Genomic DNA, 15,198 nt, shown 5'->3' on the forward strand with positions numbered 1-15,198 from the left:
CCTGTCACTTGTGGTTGCTGTCATCTCCACCACACTTTACAAAATGTAAATTCATGGTGTAGCGTTTTTTAAAAATGTATTTATTCATTTATTTATTTTACAGTTTTTATGCTTGGTGTGAAAGGGGAGCACATGACTAAAGGACAGTCAGCTCCATGGAGGGAACTGAAACAAGAAGAAACATTAGTACATTTTCTAAACTTTTCCACATCAAAATTGACCATATTTGAATAATGATCCTAATATTACTCATTAATGAAATTAGACATTACTACATTGACACAATCTCCTCTTCAGTCAATAAGAGTGATGATAAAATGATTCAAATGGGCTCTTTTAATCCACCTGGTCTTTGTTCCGAAAAATAAGCTGTAAACAACAAAGTTGAGAAAAAAAAACAAAAAAGAAAAATCACAGGAAAAAAGTTAACGTGGTGGAGGGGTTTGTGTCCCTGTGAACGTGGGAGCTGTGTTGTCCGGGGTTAGTAGGGTAGGGTCTCAAAAAATGGTAAGAGCGATTCGAGAAGACCTCGATGACACAGCATATTTGGACTCTGAGCACCTCGCCTGTTGCATTGTGTGCTGAGCCACAGGCAGGGTTGTGGCCCTGGGCGTGCTGATCCCTGGTGTTGCAGTCTGGCTCTGGGGATGTGGAATGTCACCACTCTGACAGGGAGGGAGCCAGAGCTGGTGCGTGAGAGGTGCCAGGCGGGTGTGGGGATAGGTCTCACATACTACATGTAGTTTTTCTTAACCCAGAGTTGTATATAAGATAAGGAAAAACCTGAAATGTTTGTTCTTGGAAACTCTCTCGCTCTGTGTGCATGTGTGTGTGTGTGTGTGTGTGTGTGTGTGTGTGTGTGTGTGTGTGTGTGTGTGTGTGTGGGTGTGGGTGTGTGTGTGTGTGAGAGAGAGAGAGAGAGAGAGCGAGAGAGAGGAAAACAATTGCAGCCAATTTACATCATTGTGATCTTTAATGCCGTCGTTTTCCAATTTCCCAAAATCATTCCACTCACATTACCACGATGTCACTCTCCCATTACCTCAGCCACGTTAGTGACAGAGAAACACAAAAGCTTTGCGCTCCTGAACAATATCAACAGCATTTCCTTCCTTGCCTTGTGCCTCATCCTCCCCATCTGAGCTGAACACTAGCGAAGGGAAACTCCGTCTGATACGATCATGGGAAATCCTGTACCGAACCTTTGGACACTTGACAAACAGCATTTGTTTAAGCATTTAATGATACAACAGGGATGCGTAGGAGCAGTGCAAGAAGCTATAAACGGTCTTGTGCATTTACTTTGTCTCTGACGGAGAGCTTGTAGACCTGCTCCTTTTATGGTAGCTAACCTTCCCTGTGGTCCTTCAGCAGGCCAGTCGTCAGCTTCCTTTGTTTGTTTTCTGGTCAACCAAATCCTTCCTCTCTGACTGATGAGGGGTTACAAAAGGCCTGCTTTCATGCTACACCTCCTGCAACTCCCTTTAAGTGTATTTAATGGTTACTACACAATAATGTGTCTGCTTTAGTTTGGCCTCAAGAGAGGTCATCTTGGAGGTATCCAAATTCATCGACATCCATTTTTATGAGTGTTGCCTCTCATAAAGATGGTCAAGGCTATTTAGTGGAACCAAGATGACTTGTTCCTTTAACTTTTTACTACACACAACATCCACACCTGCCTGAAAGTGTGCAGCTTCCAGCTTCCAGCAGAAATATCCAGCCCAGCGACCTGAGAACTACACTCCAGCTGAGACAAAGATTGGTATCAACCTCGGCTATTTGTCAATGATGACAGGCCCTGAAATCCATCTTACATCATGACCTGCTGTCTGTTCAGAAATGTTCACTTAAAATAAGCAAATAATCACAAAAATAAAGACCAGAGAAAAACCCTACAGGGGCCCCAATGTGGAAAACAGGATAAAATAGAGACAGCATGACAAACCAACTCCTTGACGTGCTTCCTACAAGGAGCCAAGAGCCCGCGGATGACTGATTTACAGCGACGGGACATCTCACCCGCTGGGTCATTTCCACCAACCAAAGAAATGTGAGCATCTGACCCACCCTTCCACCCCATTGTCTGCTCCAGAAACAACTCTTTACTGCTCAGTGTCAGCCCCATGGGCAGCTCAAATCAAATTAGCAGAGTTCTCACAGCCGCTTGTCTTGTCTTTAATGTAGAGTTAAATTTTATCTATAAAGTGTTGAAAATCGAGAGCAATCACCAGCTGTACTATTTTTAAATTTTTCTTGAGAGAAAAATTTCCTTGTGGTCAGAAAGATCATTATCTGACTTTTGCAAAGATCAAACCCTACCACCAGACAGGAGCACTGATTCTGCAAAAATCTGAATATGTTAAAAGACACAAAATTTTTGAATGACATTTTGTGTCAGGTAACCAGTGGAGACTCTAGGAAGATATTGGTCCCTGCCAAGAAATAGTCTGATACATAAACCTGTAAAAGATAGAAGATAGAAGATAAAAGATAAAAGATAGAAAACTGTAACTTTTACACTTTGGTCTTTGTACAGATGGCCACTTTATTAGGTACACCTTGCTCGTACCAGGTTGGACCCTCTTTTGCCTCCAGAGCTGCTTCAGTTCTTCATAGCATAGATTCGAAGTGTTGGAAACATTCCTCAGAGATTTTGGTCCATGTTGACATGATAGCATCATGCAGTTGCTGCAGATTTGTCAGCTGCACATCCATGATATGAATCTCCACCACATCCCAAAGCTGCTCTATTGGATTGAGATTTGGTGACTGTGGAGGCCATTGGAGTACAGTGAACTCATTGTCATGTTCAAGAAACCAGTTTGAGATGATTTGAGCTTTGTGACATGGCACATATTTTCTCTATTTCAGACCATCCTCTGTAAACCCTAGAGATGGTTGTGTGTGAAAATCCCAGTAGATCAGCAGTTTCTGAAATACTCAGACCTCTCTGGCACCAACAACCATGCCACGTTCAAAGTCACTTAAATCACTTCAGAACTTCAGCAGGTCGTCTTAACCATGTCTACATGCCTAAATACATTAAGTTGCTGCCACGTGATTGTCTGATTAGCTATTTGTGTATATATATTATATATTAACAAGCAGTTGAACACCTAATAAAGTGGCTGGTGAGTATGAAATATGTGAATCAGTGAGCTTTAGAGATGCTGTTGGACAGATTTTGTAGTCTCTTGCAGGAGCCAAGCTGACTGTTTCCCCCTGTTTCAAGTCTACATGCTAAACTACGTTCATATTCATATTTACAGTACTGCTGTGGCTCAGAGGTAGAGCGGGTCGTCCACCAATCGGAAGACCAGCGGTTCGATCCTTGGCTCCTCCAGTCTGCAAGATACTGAACCCCAAATTGCTCCCTTTCATCGGCGTGTGAGTGACTTAAAAACAAACAAACTGAGTAGCAGGTGGCACCTTGTATGGTAGTCTCGGCAGTGTGAATGGGTGAATGTGACTTGTAGTGTGAAAAGTGCTTTGACTAGAACAACGCTACACAAATGCATGTCCAGTACATATTATAGTGGTATCAATCTCCTCATGTAATTCTTGGCAAGAAAGTGAATGAGAATACTTCCCAAAATGTCAAATGATTCCTTCAAAGCCTCCTTCACACAGCTGAGGAAGAGTTCTTGTGGAGCAGCCCTGTCTCCTAGAAATTATGTTTTCTATGAACATAAGGAGGAGATGTTGTTAATCAACATATCTGGCCAGTCACAAAAATGTTGAAAAATGCTCACTGACAACGTATTTCAGTTGTTTTCTGTCAGAATAGGCAGTCTTACAACACAGTATCCTCTCATAGTGACTATACAGCATTACTTGTTTATTACCTTTTTTCTAATTAACATCTCACCAAAATCTTGATCTTTCCCTAACCTTAACCATTACGCTTTCATTGCCAAAACTTCAGACAGATGATGGGAACCCAGCCTGAAGTTCTGTCAAAGTTCAGCACTTGCTACGCCTGCCATTCTTTACAACCACCTCCTTCTGAAGCCTATGCCGTACATACATTTAATGTTCTGTTACCTGAAAGAAACACTGTCTCTGAACATAATCCAGGCAGTGATTATGTTGCCACAACAGTGTAATTAAGAAAGCAGTTTAATATTATAGAAACGTAGACTAGGAGACAGGGTTGTGTGGAGAAATACGAAATCCCTAGACTATGTTTCCATTTAGTTTAATATCAAATTAATGGAATTTTGCCTAGAAATGAAATCATGACTTGCAGAATTGTCCAGTTTAAACCTAATTCCCATACAGAGCACCCTTACGCATTCTGATTCCTGCATTTAATCTATAATGTTTAAAAGAACAAGATGTCTTCAGGTTGTTTCAGTCAAACTCCAACACACACACACACACGGAATAATTTGCCCACTGTCCATAGTGACCCAACTGACCAGTCTTCAATCTTGAGAAGCTGTCATCATGACCGTGACTTCAAGTTTTGTGTTGTGTTCCCAGACTTTGTGGTTCATTTTGGGATGTAGAGTTCAGATCATCTGATACAGTGATGACTTTGGCCGCCAGCCAGTACACTGGACTCACATAAATTTACATCCAGAGTACATCTGTGTGTGCGTGTGTGTTTTAGATAGAGGACGGGGGGTAGGCAGGCAGACCAGAAGCTTCTCTGGGAAAACACAAACTCCAAACAGTAGAAATCACTGGAGTGCAGACTGGTTCGAGACCCAGAGCAAGACCCTGCATTCCTCAGAAACCCTCCGCCTCAAACCCGCTGCCTCCACCACACGCTGAGCAGGCGAAAGAGGGAGTGGTGGAAGAGTGAGGGAAAAGGTGGGGAAATGAGGAGCGGGATAAAAGACACATTTCAGGAAAAGAGACTGACGATTTTGCTGATGTGACTCAGAGAGATATGAATGGGATGACTAAGTCTGTGGAGGTCACTCAGTGTGATTTTCCTGTTCTTTGAGTTGTCTTCTCAGGACCTCGTTTGTGCATCTGCAGGATGTTCACGAGTCTGCAGGCTGTAGGAGCTGCTTCCTGCGTCATGACTCATTATTCTGCATCTGTCCGAAAAGGGGGGTGGGGGGGTGGGGGGGTGGACTCAGTGAGAGTCTTTGTTCATTTTTTTTTTTAATTCCAAAGCTATCAGTAATGTCTAAAATGACTTAATTTATTCATCAGACAAATAACCCAGAAATCTTGCAACTCATGATTACTTTCATTAGAAATAGATTTGCCTGCTATTTCCTCAATTAATCACTGAGTCATTTTGCTTAGAAAATATCAGAAAAGAATAAAAAATGTCTAGCAAAGTTTAATGAAGTCTTCAAATTGTTTTGTGCCCCCAATTTACAGTCTAAAACCCTCAAAATATTCACTTAATTTATTTGACAAAGAAAAGCAGCAAATTCTTACATATAAAGGCCAAAACACACCGGTGGCGTCATATGACGGCGGTGTCATTGACACGAGTCAAGTGCCGCCCCCAACACACACAAAAAGTGTCGCACTGCGGGGCGTCAACCGGATTTCTATTGCACGCTCTAGTCCGCTAGGCTGGGAAGTACAAAATAGAGCTTTTTCAAGGGTGTTCACGCTGGAAAAATAGGACAATAGCGTAAAGTGCCGCGGCACGTCGACGCGCATTGAGCCGCCGCCGGTGTGTTTTGGCCTTAAGCAGCTGCAACCATCAAATGTTTGGCATTTTAGTTAAAAAACAACTGAAACAATCACTTAGGCATCAAAAATTGTAACAGTTTAATTTCCTGTCCTTTTTAGCTAATCAATAAATTGACTGGGCATTCCAGATACAAAACTGAAAAAAACTTTTAAATAACTGAGAAGTAATTCATCAGTTGAGGCTTAAAAATCATAAGCACTTTACCCTGGAGATATGATCTCTTTTCCAAAGGAAAATAAATGATGACACATCCTGTATTGCATCATGACTTTATTGTTTTAATGAATTCACAAAGCTAAACAGACCATATCAAAGAGATGTACAGAGGCTTTATTTTAAAGAATTAAAGGAAATGGCCGCTTAAGAATGAAAATACCCTCATGCCGACAAGAAGTCCAGTGTAGTTTTTTAATCCACAAAACTCATTCGGGGTATCAGAGGATAACAGATAACAGATAACAGCCATAAAACTCTGCTAATGCATTTCAAAAACATCAGATAGGCTCGTCCGTTATAATCCAAGTGCCCTGAAGCTGCGGCATGCAAAATGGACTTGAAAAGATGTAATTTACTCCACTTTTATAGCATCATTTCTCACCGTGGTCAGTTAGCCTGCAGGCGTGCTGTGTTTACATGGCAACTCGCACGAGAATAGCTGACGGTTAGTGGTGGTGCTAGTTCTCAAGTCTCGCATGAGTTGCCATGTAAACACAGCACCCCTGCAGGGCAGGCTAATGAAATGCATTAGCAGAGTTTTTTTACATTTTCAAAATGTGGGTTCCATGCACTTCAAGTGTAGCTGTTATTCTGGCTAGCTGTTATCCTCCAATACCGCAAGCGAGTTTTGTGGATTGAAAAACTACACTGGACTTCTTGTCGGCATGAGGGTCAGTAAGTACTGTCTGTATTTTCATTCTAAAGTGGCTATTTCCTTTAAAGCTACACTTAAAAACCTGCACTTGGGGTGGCTGTAGATACTGAACCCCAAATTGCTCCCGATGGCCGTTCAATCAGTGTGTGAGTGTGTTAAAATCTGAGTAGCACCTTACATGGAAGCCTCGGCCACCAGTATGTGAATGTTTGTGTGAATGTGACTCTTAGTGTGAAACAAAGCACATTGAGTTGTCAGATGACTAGAAAGACGCTACACAAGTGCAGGTCCCTTCACCCCAAAATGTACTTATAATTAAATATTTGTGTCGTTAAAGTCTTTGTTTGTTAAAACAAGTGAAAAAAGTTTTAATTAAAATCTTTTCTTTCACAGTTTTTTTTTCCTTTTTCACAAAAATCAAGTTTTATTTTTCTTAATTTGATTCAGTCAGCTGCCTTTTCCCAACCCATTCACCAGAATAAATGTTTGCATTGCAAGTTTCAGCAAACCATGGATACATCTCTAGAGGCCTGTCAGATTTGTTGAAGGTTTACGTTTCCGTAAGTGTCAGTTTTTAATTTTACGTTTTGATAGTGCTGTGGTCAATTCGGGGTTAAGTTTAGGCACAAAAACCCGTCGGTTAGGGTCAGGGAAACATCATGTTTGGGCTTAGAATATTTGGTTTGGTCGTTATACAGCTGGCCATGTACCAAACTATCATAACCACCAGATTTTGTTGGTCTTGAACAGAAGCCTGCTGCTGTCTGCTGCTTGGCACGCCATCCATTATCCCCTCCTTCTCCTAATGAGAGACTCAGCTCACATGTAATCTGGACTATGTCATACATTAAAACGTATAAATGTTTTATTCTGGCGACTGGGCTGTTTATTCTTATATGTTTCAAGATTCAGACACTCATCCCTTGAAAACTTTTCATTATGATTGGAAACACAGCTGAAATTATCGCACTACACTGACCGAAAATAAGATTTTCAGAATTAAATTCCACACAGTAAGGACTTGATAAGAGGGATTTTTGCAGTGTAAGTGGCTCTTTAATCCTCATTTTCCTTCAGCTCTAATTGCCCCAAGCCAGGATAACAAGCTGCATTACTAAACTGAAGTAATTAACTATTTTAATTCATCTTCCTTTTCTCTTCTTCGTAATACCAAACTCTTCCCATGCTGATACACTGAAGAAACATGTCAGTGGGTGGATTTATTATGATGAATGCCCCCTATTACATATAATCACCATGGAGAAGCAATGTTCAACTCTTGGCTCATGAAGTTATCAAAGTGTCTCTTTGTCACAATCCCTGTTGTTGTGACGGAGTTTAGCAGAAATTCAAATTTCTCTCCCACTCTTCCCCCAAGCCCCCTCACCATACCAGTGCACACTCGAAAGCCCCCCATCCTCTGGAGCAGCTCGGACAATAGAGGTCTCTCATGCCGGGCGGACTACCCCCCAAAACAACTTGCTCTCGGGTCTGGCATCAGTGGCTTGGAAAGAATGACTTCTTTTCCTCTCTTTCCTTCCTTCAGGCTTTCCTTAGCCCATGAGCAGGGCGCTGTGAGCCCTGGTGAGATAAACAGAAGTCGTGTGTAATCATCAGTCACAAAGGAATGGCACACACAGGAGTGCACGGCGAGGACGCTCGAATGAGTGCATCAGGAGTGGAAATCTTAAAGGAGCCAAGTTCAAGGGGTAAAATTGAGTGTGAAAACTCCCAGTAGAGATAAAGGTGATTATCTGATGGGCCAGAGGCTCACTCTTAGATAAAACACGTGTTTATGAATGACACCGTTTGTGTGTAAAAACTAATTTTATTCAAAGGAATATTTCAAGAAATATTTACTTTTTTGCCGAGAGTCAGATGAGACGATGAATATCTCTTGTCTGTAAGATAGAGTTACAGCCAGCAGTGGGTTAGTTTAGCTTAGCATTAAGGCTGGAAGCAGAGGGAAAACGCTTCTTCTTAAGATAAAATAAACCTCCTCTAAAGCGGCGTCCATGGCATGTGCATTACTTTTTAGCTGTCCAAAATCCCAATTCACTGCTCACTGTAGGGTAAACTACAGTACATATAGGCATTAGTGATGCAGGCTCATGGCCAAGAAACAGTCCAACACAAAACTTCTCATAAAACATAACTTTCTTTTTTCATAAATGTTTCTGTCATTGTACAGATTAGATGAAGAGATATAACATGTTAATAAGTGAGCTTTAGAGGTGCTGGTGGGAGGATTTGTTACTGTTGGCCAGGCTCGTTGTCTGGATCTGTTCTCAGTCCTTATGCTAAACTAACCAGCTGCTGGCTGCTGAAGCTTTTTTAAAGGGGTATCCATCTTCTCACCTAATTCTTGCCAGCCAAGAAAGCAAATATTTTGAACTATTCCTTTAAAGAAGAAGCACAAAGGTAATATCGAGTGTGAATTTTCCCAGGCATCCTACTGGTTCATACAACGTATCTTCATGCAAAGGTTTGTAGGATATCTTAGAAAAAGTTATGCACATGGTTCAGAGGGACTGTCCACAGAGGTTGTTCGTACACACAGTTTATTATGATGACCCATATTTACATTGTTGTTTGGTAGCGACCTAAACCGGTGGATTGCCCGTTTGGTAGAGCGTTACTGCCTCAAGTGAGGGAGTTCAAGTATTTCGGGGTCTTGTTCACGAGTGAGGGTAGAATGGAGCGCGAGATGGATCAGCACCTATAGGCATGAGCTCTGGGTAGTGACGGAAACAATGAGATTGTGGATACAAGCAGCCGAAATGAGTTTCCTCCGTGGGGTGACTGGGCTCAGCCTTAGAGATAGGGTAAGGAACTCAGACATCTGGAGGGAGCTCGGAGTAGAGCCGCTGCTCCTTCAAGTCGAAAGGCGTCAGTTAAGGTGTTCCGGGCATCTGATCAGGATGCCTCCTGGGCGCCCCCCAGAGCACGCTGGAGGGATTACATGTCTAATCTGGCCTGAGAACGCCCTGGGGTCCCCCAGGAGGAGCTGGAAAGCTGGTCGTCTGGGGTGCCTTGCTTGGCCTGCTGCCCCTGCGACCCAACCCCGGATAAGCGGGTGAAAATGGATGGATAAATGGCGACCTCTAGTGGCCCTAGCAATTATGTCAGGAAGCAAAGGAGGAAGTTCGGTGATGCACTGTGGAATAAAGAGCAACAACAAACAGAGATCCTGCAAGTGTTTCACAATGTTAACCATGTGTTTAAAACTGTGACTATTACTGGTCATATACAACTTATTCTGTTGTTTAGGTACAACACCAGTAGGGGTGGTATTAGGAAATGCTCCAGTGGGTGCTACCATGCCAAAAACACACCAAGCAGTGGCAAAGTGTAGCCTGCGGCGAGCTGCCAAGCAAAGGCTATAGAAAGCTGCGACCATCTTATTCTGCAGCTGAGTGTGGCTGAACTGAAGGTTGGGGCTAGTTTAACTTTTAGCGGCGAATTACGGCCAGAGAATACGTGCAGCAGATCAGTAAATGGAGTTCTGTGACTCCTGTGACAGAATTTCTTCCCACCGCTCTTTGCCGCTGCTTGGTGTGTTTTTGTTTTAAGGGGGTAGGAACAAACGACCTGAGTGGTTGTATGGGTTGGAGGACTTTTTGGGTTCATATGATGCCTTATGAATTAAGGATACTATCAATCAAGGTTAGGTTTAGGAAAAGAATCATGGTTGAGTGTCTTCACATTACATACTTAAATAGTGCATCAAGTAAGTATGAACAGTAAATAAGAACGCCTGGTTTGGTAGTTACCCGGTATGTGTGCACCTGCTTATCTGATTTAACCATTAAAAGAGAAATAGGTTAGAGATTTTGGCGGGGATTAATTGGGTTTGTTGGGAATTCGAGGTTTTCCCTTGTCAGCAGGTTATGAAACACGCTCTGATAACATGTTTCAGGGCTTTGCAGTCCCTGGGAACTCTGTGGGGGAGGGAGAAGTTTCTTTTCCTGCTTCTATTTTCCTTTTTAGTCTCATTCCCAAAACCATTGCCCCCTGATATTCCCAAACGCCCTGTCCAGGATGTATCACATTAAGTAAAGGGGGAGAGGGGGACATTCTTGCAAACTGTCCACGAGGAATTTAAAGAGGGCCATTGAAAAAAAAAAAAAAAACCCTCAAATTTTATATTTTCCCTTATAGACCCATACACATTGTGCCACGCCTGAGTCACACAGCAGCCTTGAAAATGTGGTCATAATTTACTGACCTTGAGTGGCTGAACAATGTAGTTGTTTTGAGAAAAGCTGGTTCTCTGCTATCGCTACATACCATAAGGACTGTGGTTCACCATAAAGGAAATGAAAGCATCAATACCCTTATTTATACTCTTATGGGATCTCTTTTACAAAGTGTGTAAGAAAAAGCATGCACTGATTTGCCTCTCTGTTGTTTTCTGTTTCTAGTTTCTTAGTATATGATGTAATGCAGATAAGACATAAAGTGCATATTTCACAGGAACTTCACAGAACAACATGAAACTTCTCGTGTATAAAGCACATTGTGAGGGGTCAAACAATTGCAATTGTTACCGTCTCTGTGGCAGCGCTACAGCAATCCAGAGAGGATGTTGTGTTGATTTTCTGACAACACTAAACCCAATTAACACTACTTCACAGCAGAAAGAAAGAGAGAGATGTTAGGATGTGTTATCAGTATTGGCCTCATATTTCCATCAAAACAGAGCGGCCGCGCTCGTATCTCCGCCAACAGACGCCTCTGATAGCTTTAGGATGGAAGGAAAAACAGAGCACCCGTGATATCTGGTGAACAGAGGATGTTTCGACTAAAAGCTCCCGCAAGAGCAGATGCACATTCTTCCTGCCTCTCTGTTTAATTTCTGCAGCTCACCTGCTTTGAACATTTGGAAACAGCAAAAATAAAGAGCTGCGGAGAGAACATGGGTGTAATAATAAGAAAACAGTTGGGCTTTAAAGGAACAGGGCCACATTTTTTGGGAAATATGTTTATTTGCTTTCTTACAGAGAGAGTTAGATGATAAGAAGGGTATCACTCTCATGTCTGTACAGTAAATACGAATTGTTACCTCAATCGTGATTACCTTAGTTTAACCTAGAAAACCAGCCTGGCTGTGTTCAAAGATAAGAAAATCCATATTTTGGGGTGTGTAAACTAAAAAAATGCATGGCTGTTTGCAAGGACGTAGGTTTTGTTTCAATGCCGTGGGGAACACATATGAAACTGGATGCTTTAGGGTCCTCTGCAAAGAAAATTTTGAGCATCTACAACTTTATTCTCTGGATTCTAGTGAATTTTTATGTGCGACGATTCCAACACATTCTCACTCCGACCTCGGCACATATTGACGTTTGGGTCATGGACTTTCTACGTCCACATACGATACGCAAGGTACCCTGGGTGTGTTGGTTGTTGACGTTCTGGGACGCCGTGTCAAGTTCTGCCTGTTACACACATTGTCTTCTTTCAACATACACTTCTGTTTTCACAGGAAATTTAACGTTTACATACAGTCTCTTTCACAATAAACACACTGCGTTGGTACAACACCGCAAATTTATGTTTTTTTTTCTTCAACAACAAACAGACGTGGTTGGATTTAGGAAAAAAGAACAGGGTTTGGCTTTAGAATCTCACAGGATGCGGACGCGGATACAGACGCAGACGCTGCTCTCTCGGGTGAAAGCTGGTGTTTGTTGGACAAACAACCATTCACCCACACACACCTCGGACAATTTTCACCACCTTAACCTAGTCCCCAATCTGCATGTCTTTGGACTGTGGGAGCCTGATTCTGCCAGAGAACCCACGCTGACACGGGAGAACATGCAACCGTGTATCACGCCCGGGACATTAAAAGACACCTTTTTTGAGGCGGCTTCTAACCACTGCAAGTCACTGCCCACGCAAATTTATGTTTTACATTATTCACACATCATTCATAGTTTCTGAATCAAATTATGGTGTAAATTTCTTAAATTTTGTCAAAATTAAAGTCCTCTGCAACTCACATTTTTGTTGTTCTTTTGTTGCAAATGCACTTGTTCTAAACACTGAGGCGGATGTGTCCCCTGCATCCCTCCAAAAGCTACACCTATGAGTGTTGGGAACTGCCCATATGTCCGACAGCCCATTGTTCCGACCATATTATTCACACATCATTCATAGTTTCTGAATCAAATTATGGTGTAAATTTCTTAAATTTTGTCAAAATTAAAGTCCTCTGCAACTCACATTTTTGTTGTTCTTTTGTTGCAAATGCACTTGTTCTAAACACTGAGGCGGATGTGTCCCCTGCATCCCTCCAAAAGCTACACCTATGAGTGTTGGGAACTGCCCATATGTCCGACAGCCCATTGTTCCGACCATATTAAACCCATTGTTACGAAGTCCGTTCCGAAATCATCATGATGTCCTATGGTTAAGATCTGGTTTGGTTTAGGCACAAAAACTATTTGGTTAGGGTTAGGAAAAGATCATGGTGCGGGTTAAAATGAAAAAGAAAGTGACAAACACATAAGCCGTGAGCCTGCTCCGCCTCAAGCCTTTCCCAGCTGACCCAGAGCTGGTCGCGGCGCACCATCAAGGTAGAAATATGCCTGCCGGGAGCCGTTCAGCACCGCGGACCGTCTGACTAATGGGATGTCGGACCAATGGGCTGTCGGACCAATGACATGGACTCTGACTGTTCAGGTAAAAACACAACATGTCAAGTAAACAATATCTTTCCTCATATAACCCAACCTTCAGTATGTATAGTGATATCCAGAAAAAAGGTTTGCTGGGATTACACTTTTTTATCATTGCCTCTCTGTTTTGACGACAGCAGCAAGTGGCAGCAAGTGTGCACCTTGCCCGTCCGCTCACGGTGCATCCAGGACAACTTGGAAGAACGAGCTCTGACTTGTTAAAATGGCTGTCAAACTTGATTTACAGTATGAAAAAGTGTTGGGGACATAGGGGACAGATACAGCAGCTGCAGAGAACATGTACCCCATGTACCCTGCATTCACTATGCCCCTGCTTCAAGGCCTCTGCAGGCTACAGATCAGATCACAATTCGTAATTGTTTTACAAAGGAGCTGTCAGAGTTTTTTTCTATTGCCTTGACTAAAATCTTGCCTGATACACCCCAGACTTCTCCACCTCACACAGAGGGCTTTCACATTCACAACGCACAAGCTTGGCAGAGACATACACAGAAAAAAGTTCCCTGAAGCTCTCTCACGGCCTCTTTATTTGGTTGACACAAAATATAAATAAATAAAAAAGCATATCTAAAATAACATAGCTTAAAATAGAGCAGTGAAATGGCTGAGAACAGAGCAATTCTAATTTATGATAAACCAAAAAATAATATTCCTGAAACATAATAGCATTGACCGACTGTCCTGATCCAACCAGATTAAATAAAGCCATTTAAAAAAAAAATCATGTAGAAAAGGCCCAAGCAACTGCTCCATCCTTCTGGAAAACTGTCTCCTCCTCTGAGGACATTAACCGTCCAGCTGCTTGTCCACTACTGTCAGAGACACACCTCATCTCCACTCAGTAGTGCGCTTGGTATCACGGCCTGCTCCTTCCTACGTGGCTCAAGAGGCGATCCACTTGGCAGGCACAGATGGCAGAGACGCTGGTGTTTTCCAGCAGGGAAGGTCACAGAGATCAGCGTACACGACACGTCCCACCATTCTTTGATCCGTTTCCAGCTGCTCAGGCGGTGATAGTTCACACGGGATCAAATAATACTGAGATTAAACGATTGTTGTAACTGCAACCGACAGTTTGAGGTTTTATCACCGTCTGTGCAAAGTTTGGGGAAGTGTTGTATTGTATGGAACGCACACATTGGTCCCTCAGGTCTCCTGGTCAGGCAGTCACGGCTGTGCCAAACACAAGCGTTAAGACGACGAGTATTCTTTACTACTAACAACCCTCAAAAATATACATGTTTGATGAGCACACTTTATTGACAAACAAAATCTTCAAAGACTACTACTGGAATACTTCACCCTCGAAATGACTGTGAGTATATTCATTAGTCATGTTGCCTTGAATTCATGAAGAAAACTTGGTGGTTAACTGATTGACTGGGGACCACGTTTAACAAAAGCAGTATAATCCAAGTCTAATTTTTCCAGTTGTATGTTTAGTACTTCTTATCAGTGGTCTCTTCCACAATCTGTTCATTGAAATTTTCCAAATAGAGAAGAGAAAACACACGCTAATATTCGGTTAATGCAGTGACACACCTAAAAAGTAAGTAGTAAGTAAAATAAGAACATGGCTGGTAAGGTAACAAAGGCTGTAAAAGCCTCATGAGAAGAGAGAGTGGTACTGTGGGTGGAGTTACACCAAACAATGCAATCATAGCAGTAGGTTCAACAGATTTTCCAGTAACCCTTGATCCCAGTGATCTAAAGATTTCCCCCCAGTATGTCTGTAATGCAGGACAAGACCGGAACATGTGTACATGACTTGCCACTTGCCAATGCTTGACCACACCTGTCACATGTCAGGTTTATATCTTTATAGATCTTAGAGAGCCTAACCTTTGGGAAATGAGTGCGATGTACTATTTTGTTTGGAAAGTACTGAGCAGACAACGGGATAAATGAGACTTGGGTTATACTGCACAAGTTCTGTGAGAGTTTGTATA

The sequence above is a fragment of the Epinephelus fuscoguttatus genome, linkage group LG5 (genome assembly GCF_011397635.1).
Source record: "Epinephelus fuscoguttatus linkage group LG5, E.fuscoguttatus.final_Chr_v1".
NCBI classification, from domain to species: Eukaryota; Metazoa; Chordata; class Actinopteri; order Perciformes; family Serranidae; genus Epinephelus; species Epinephelus fuscoguttatus.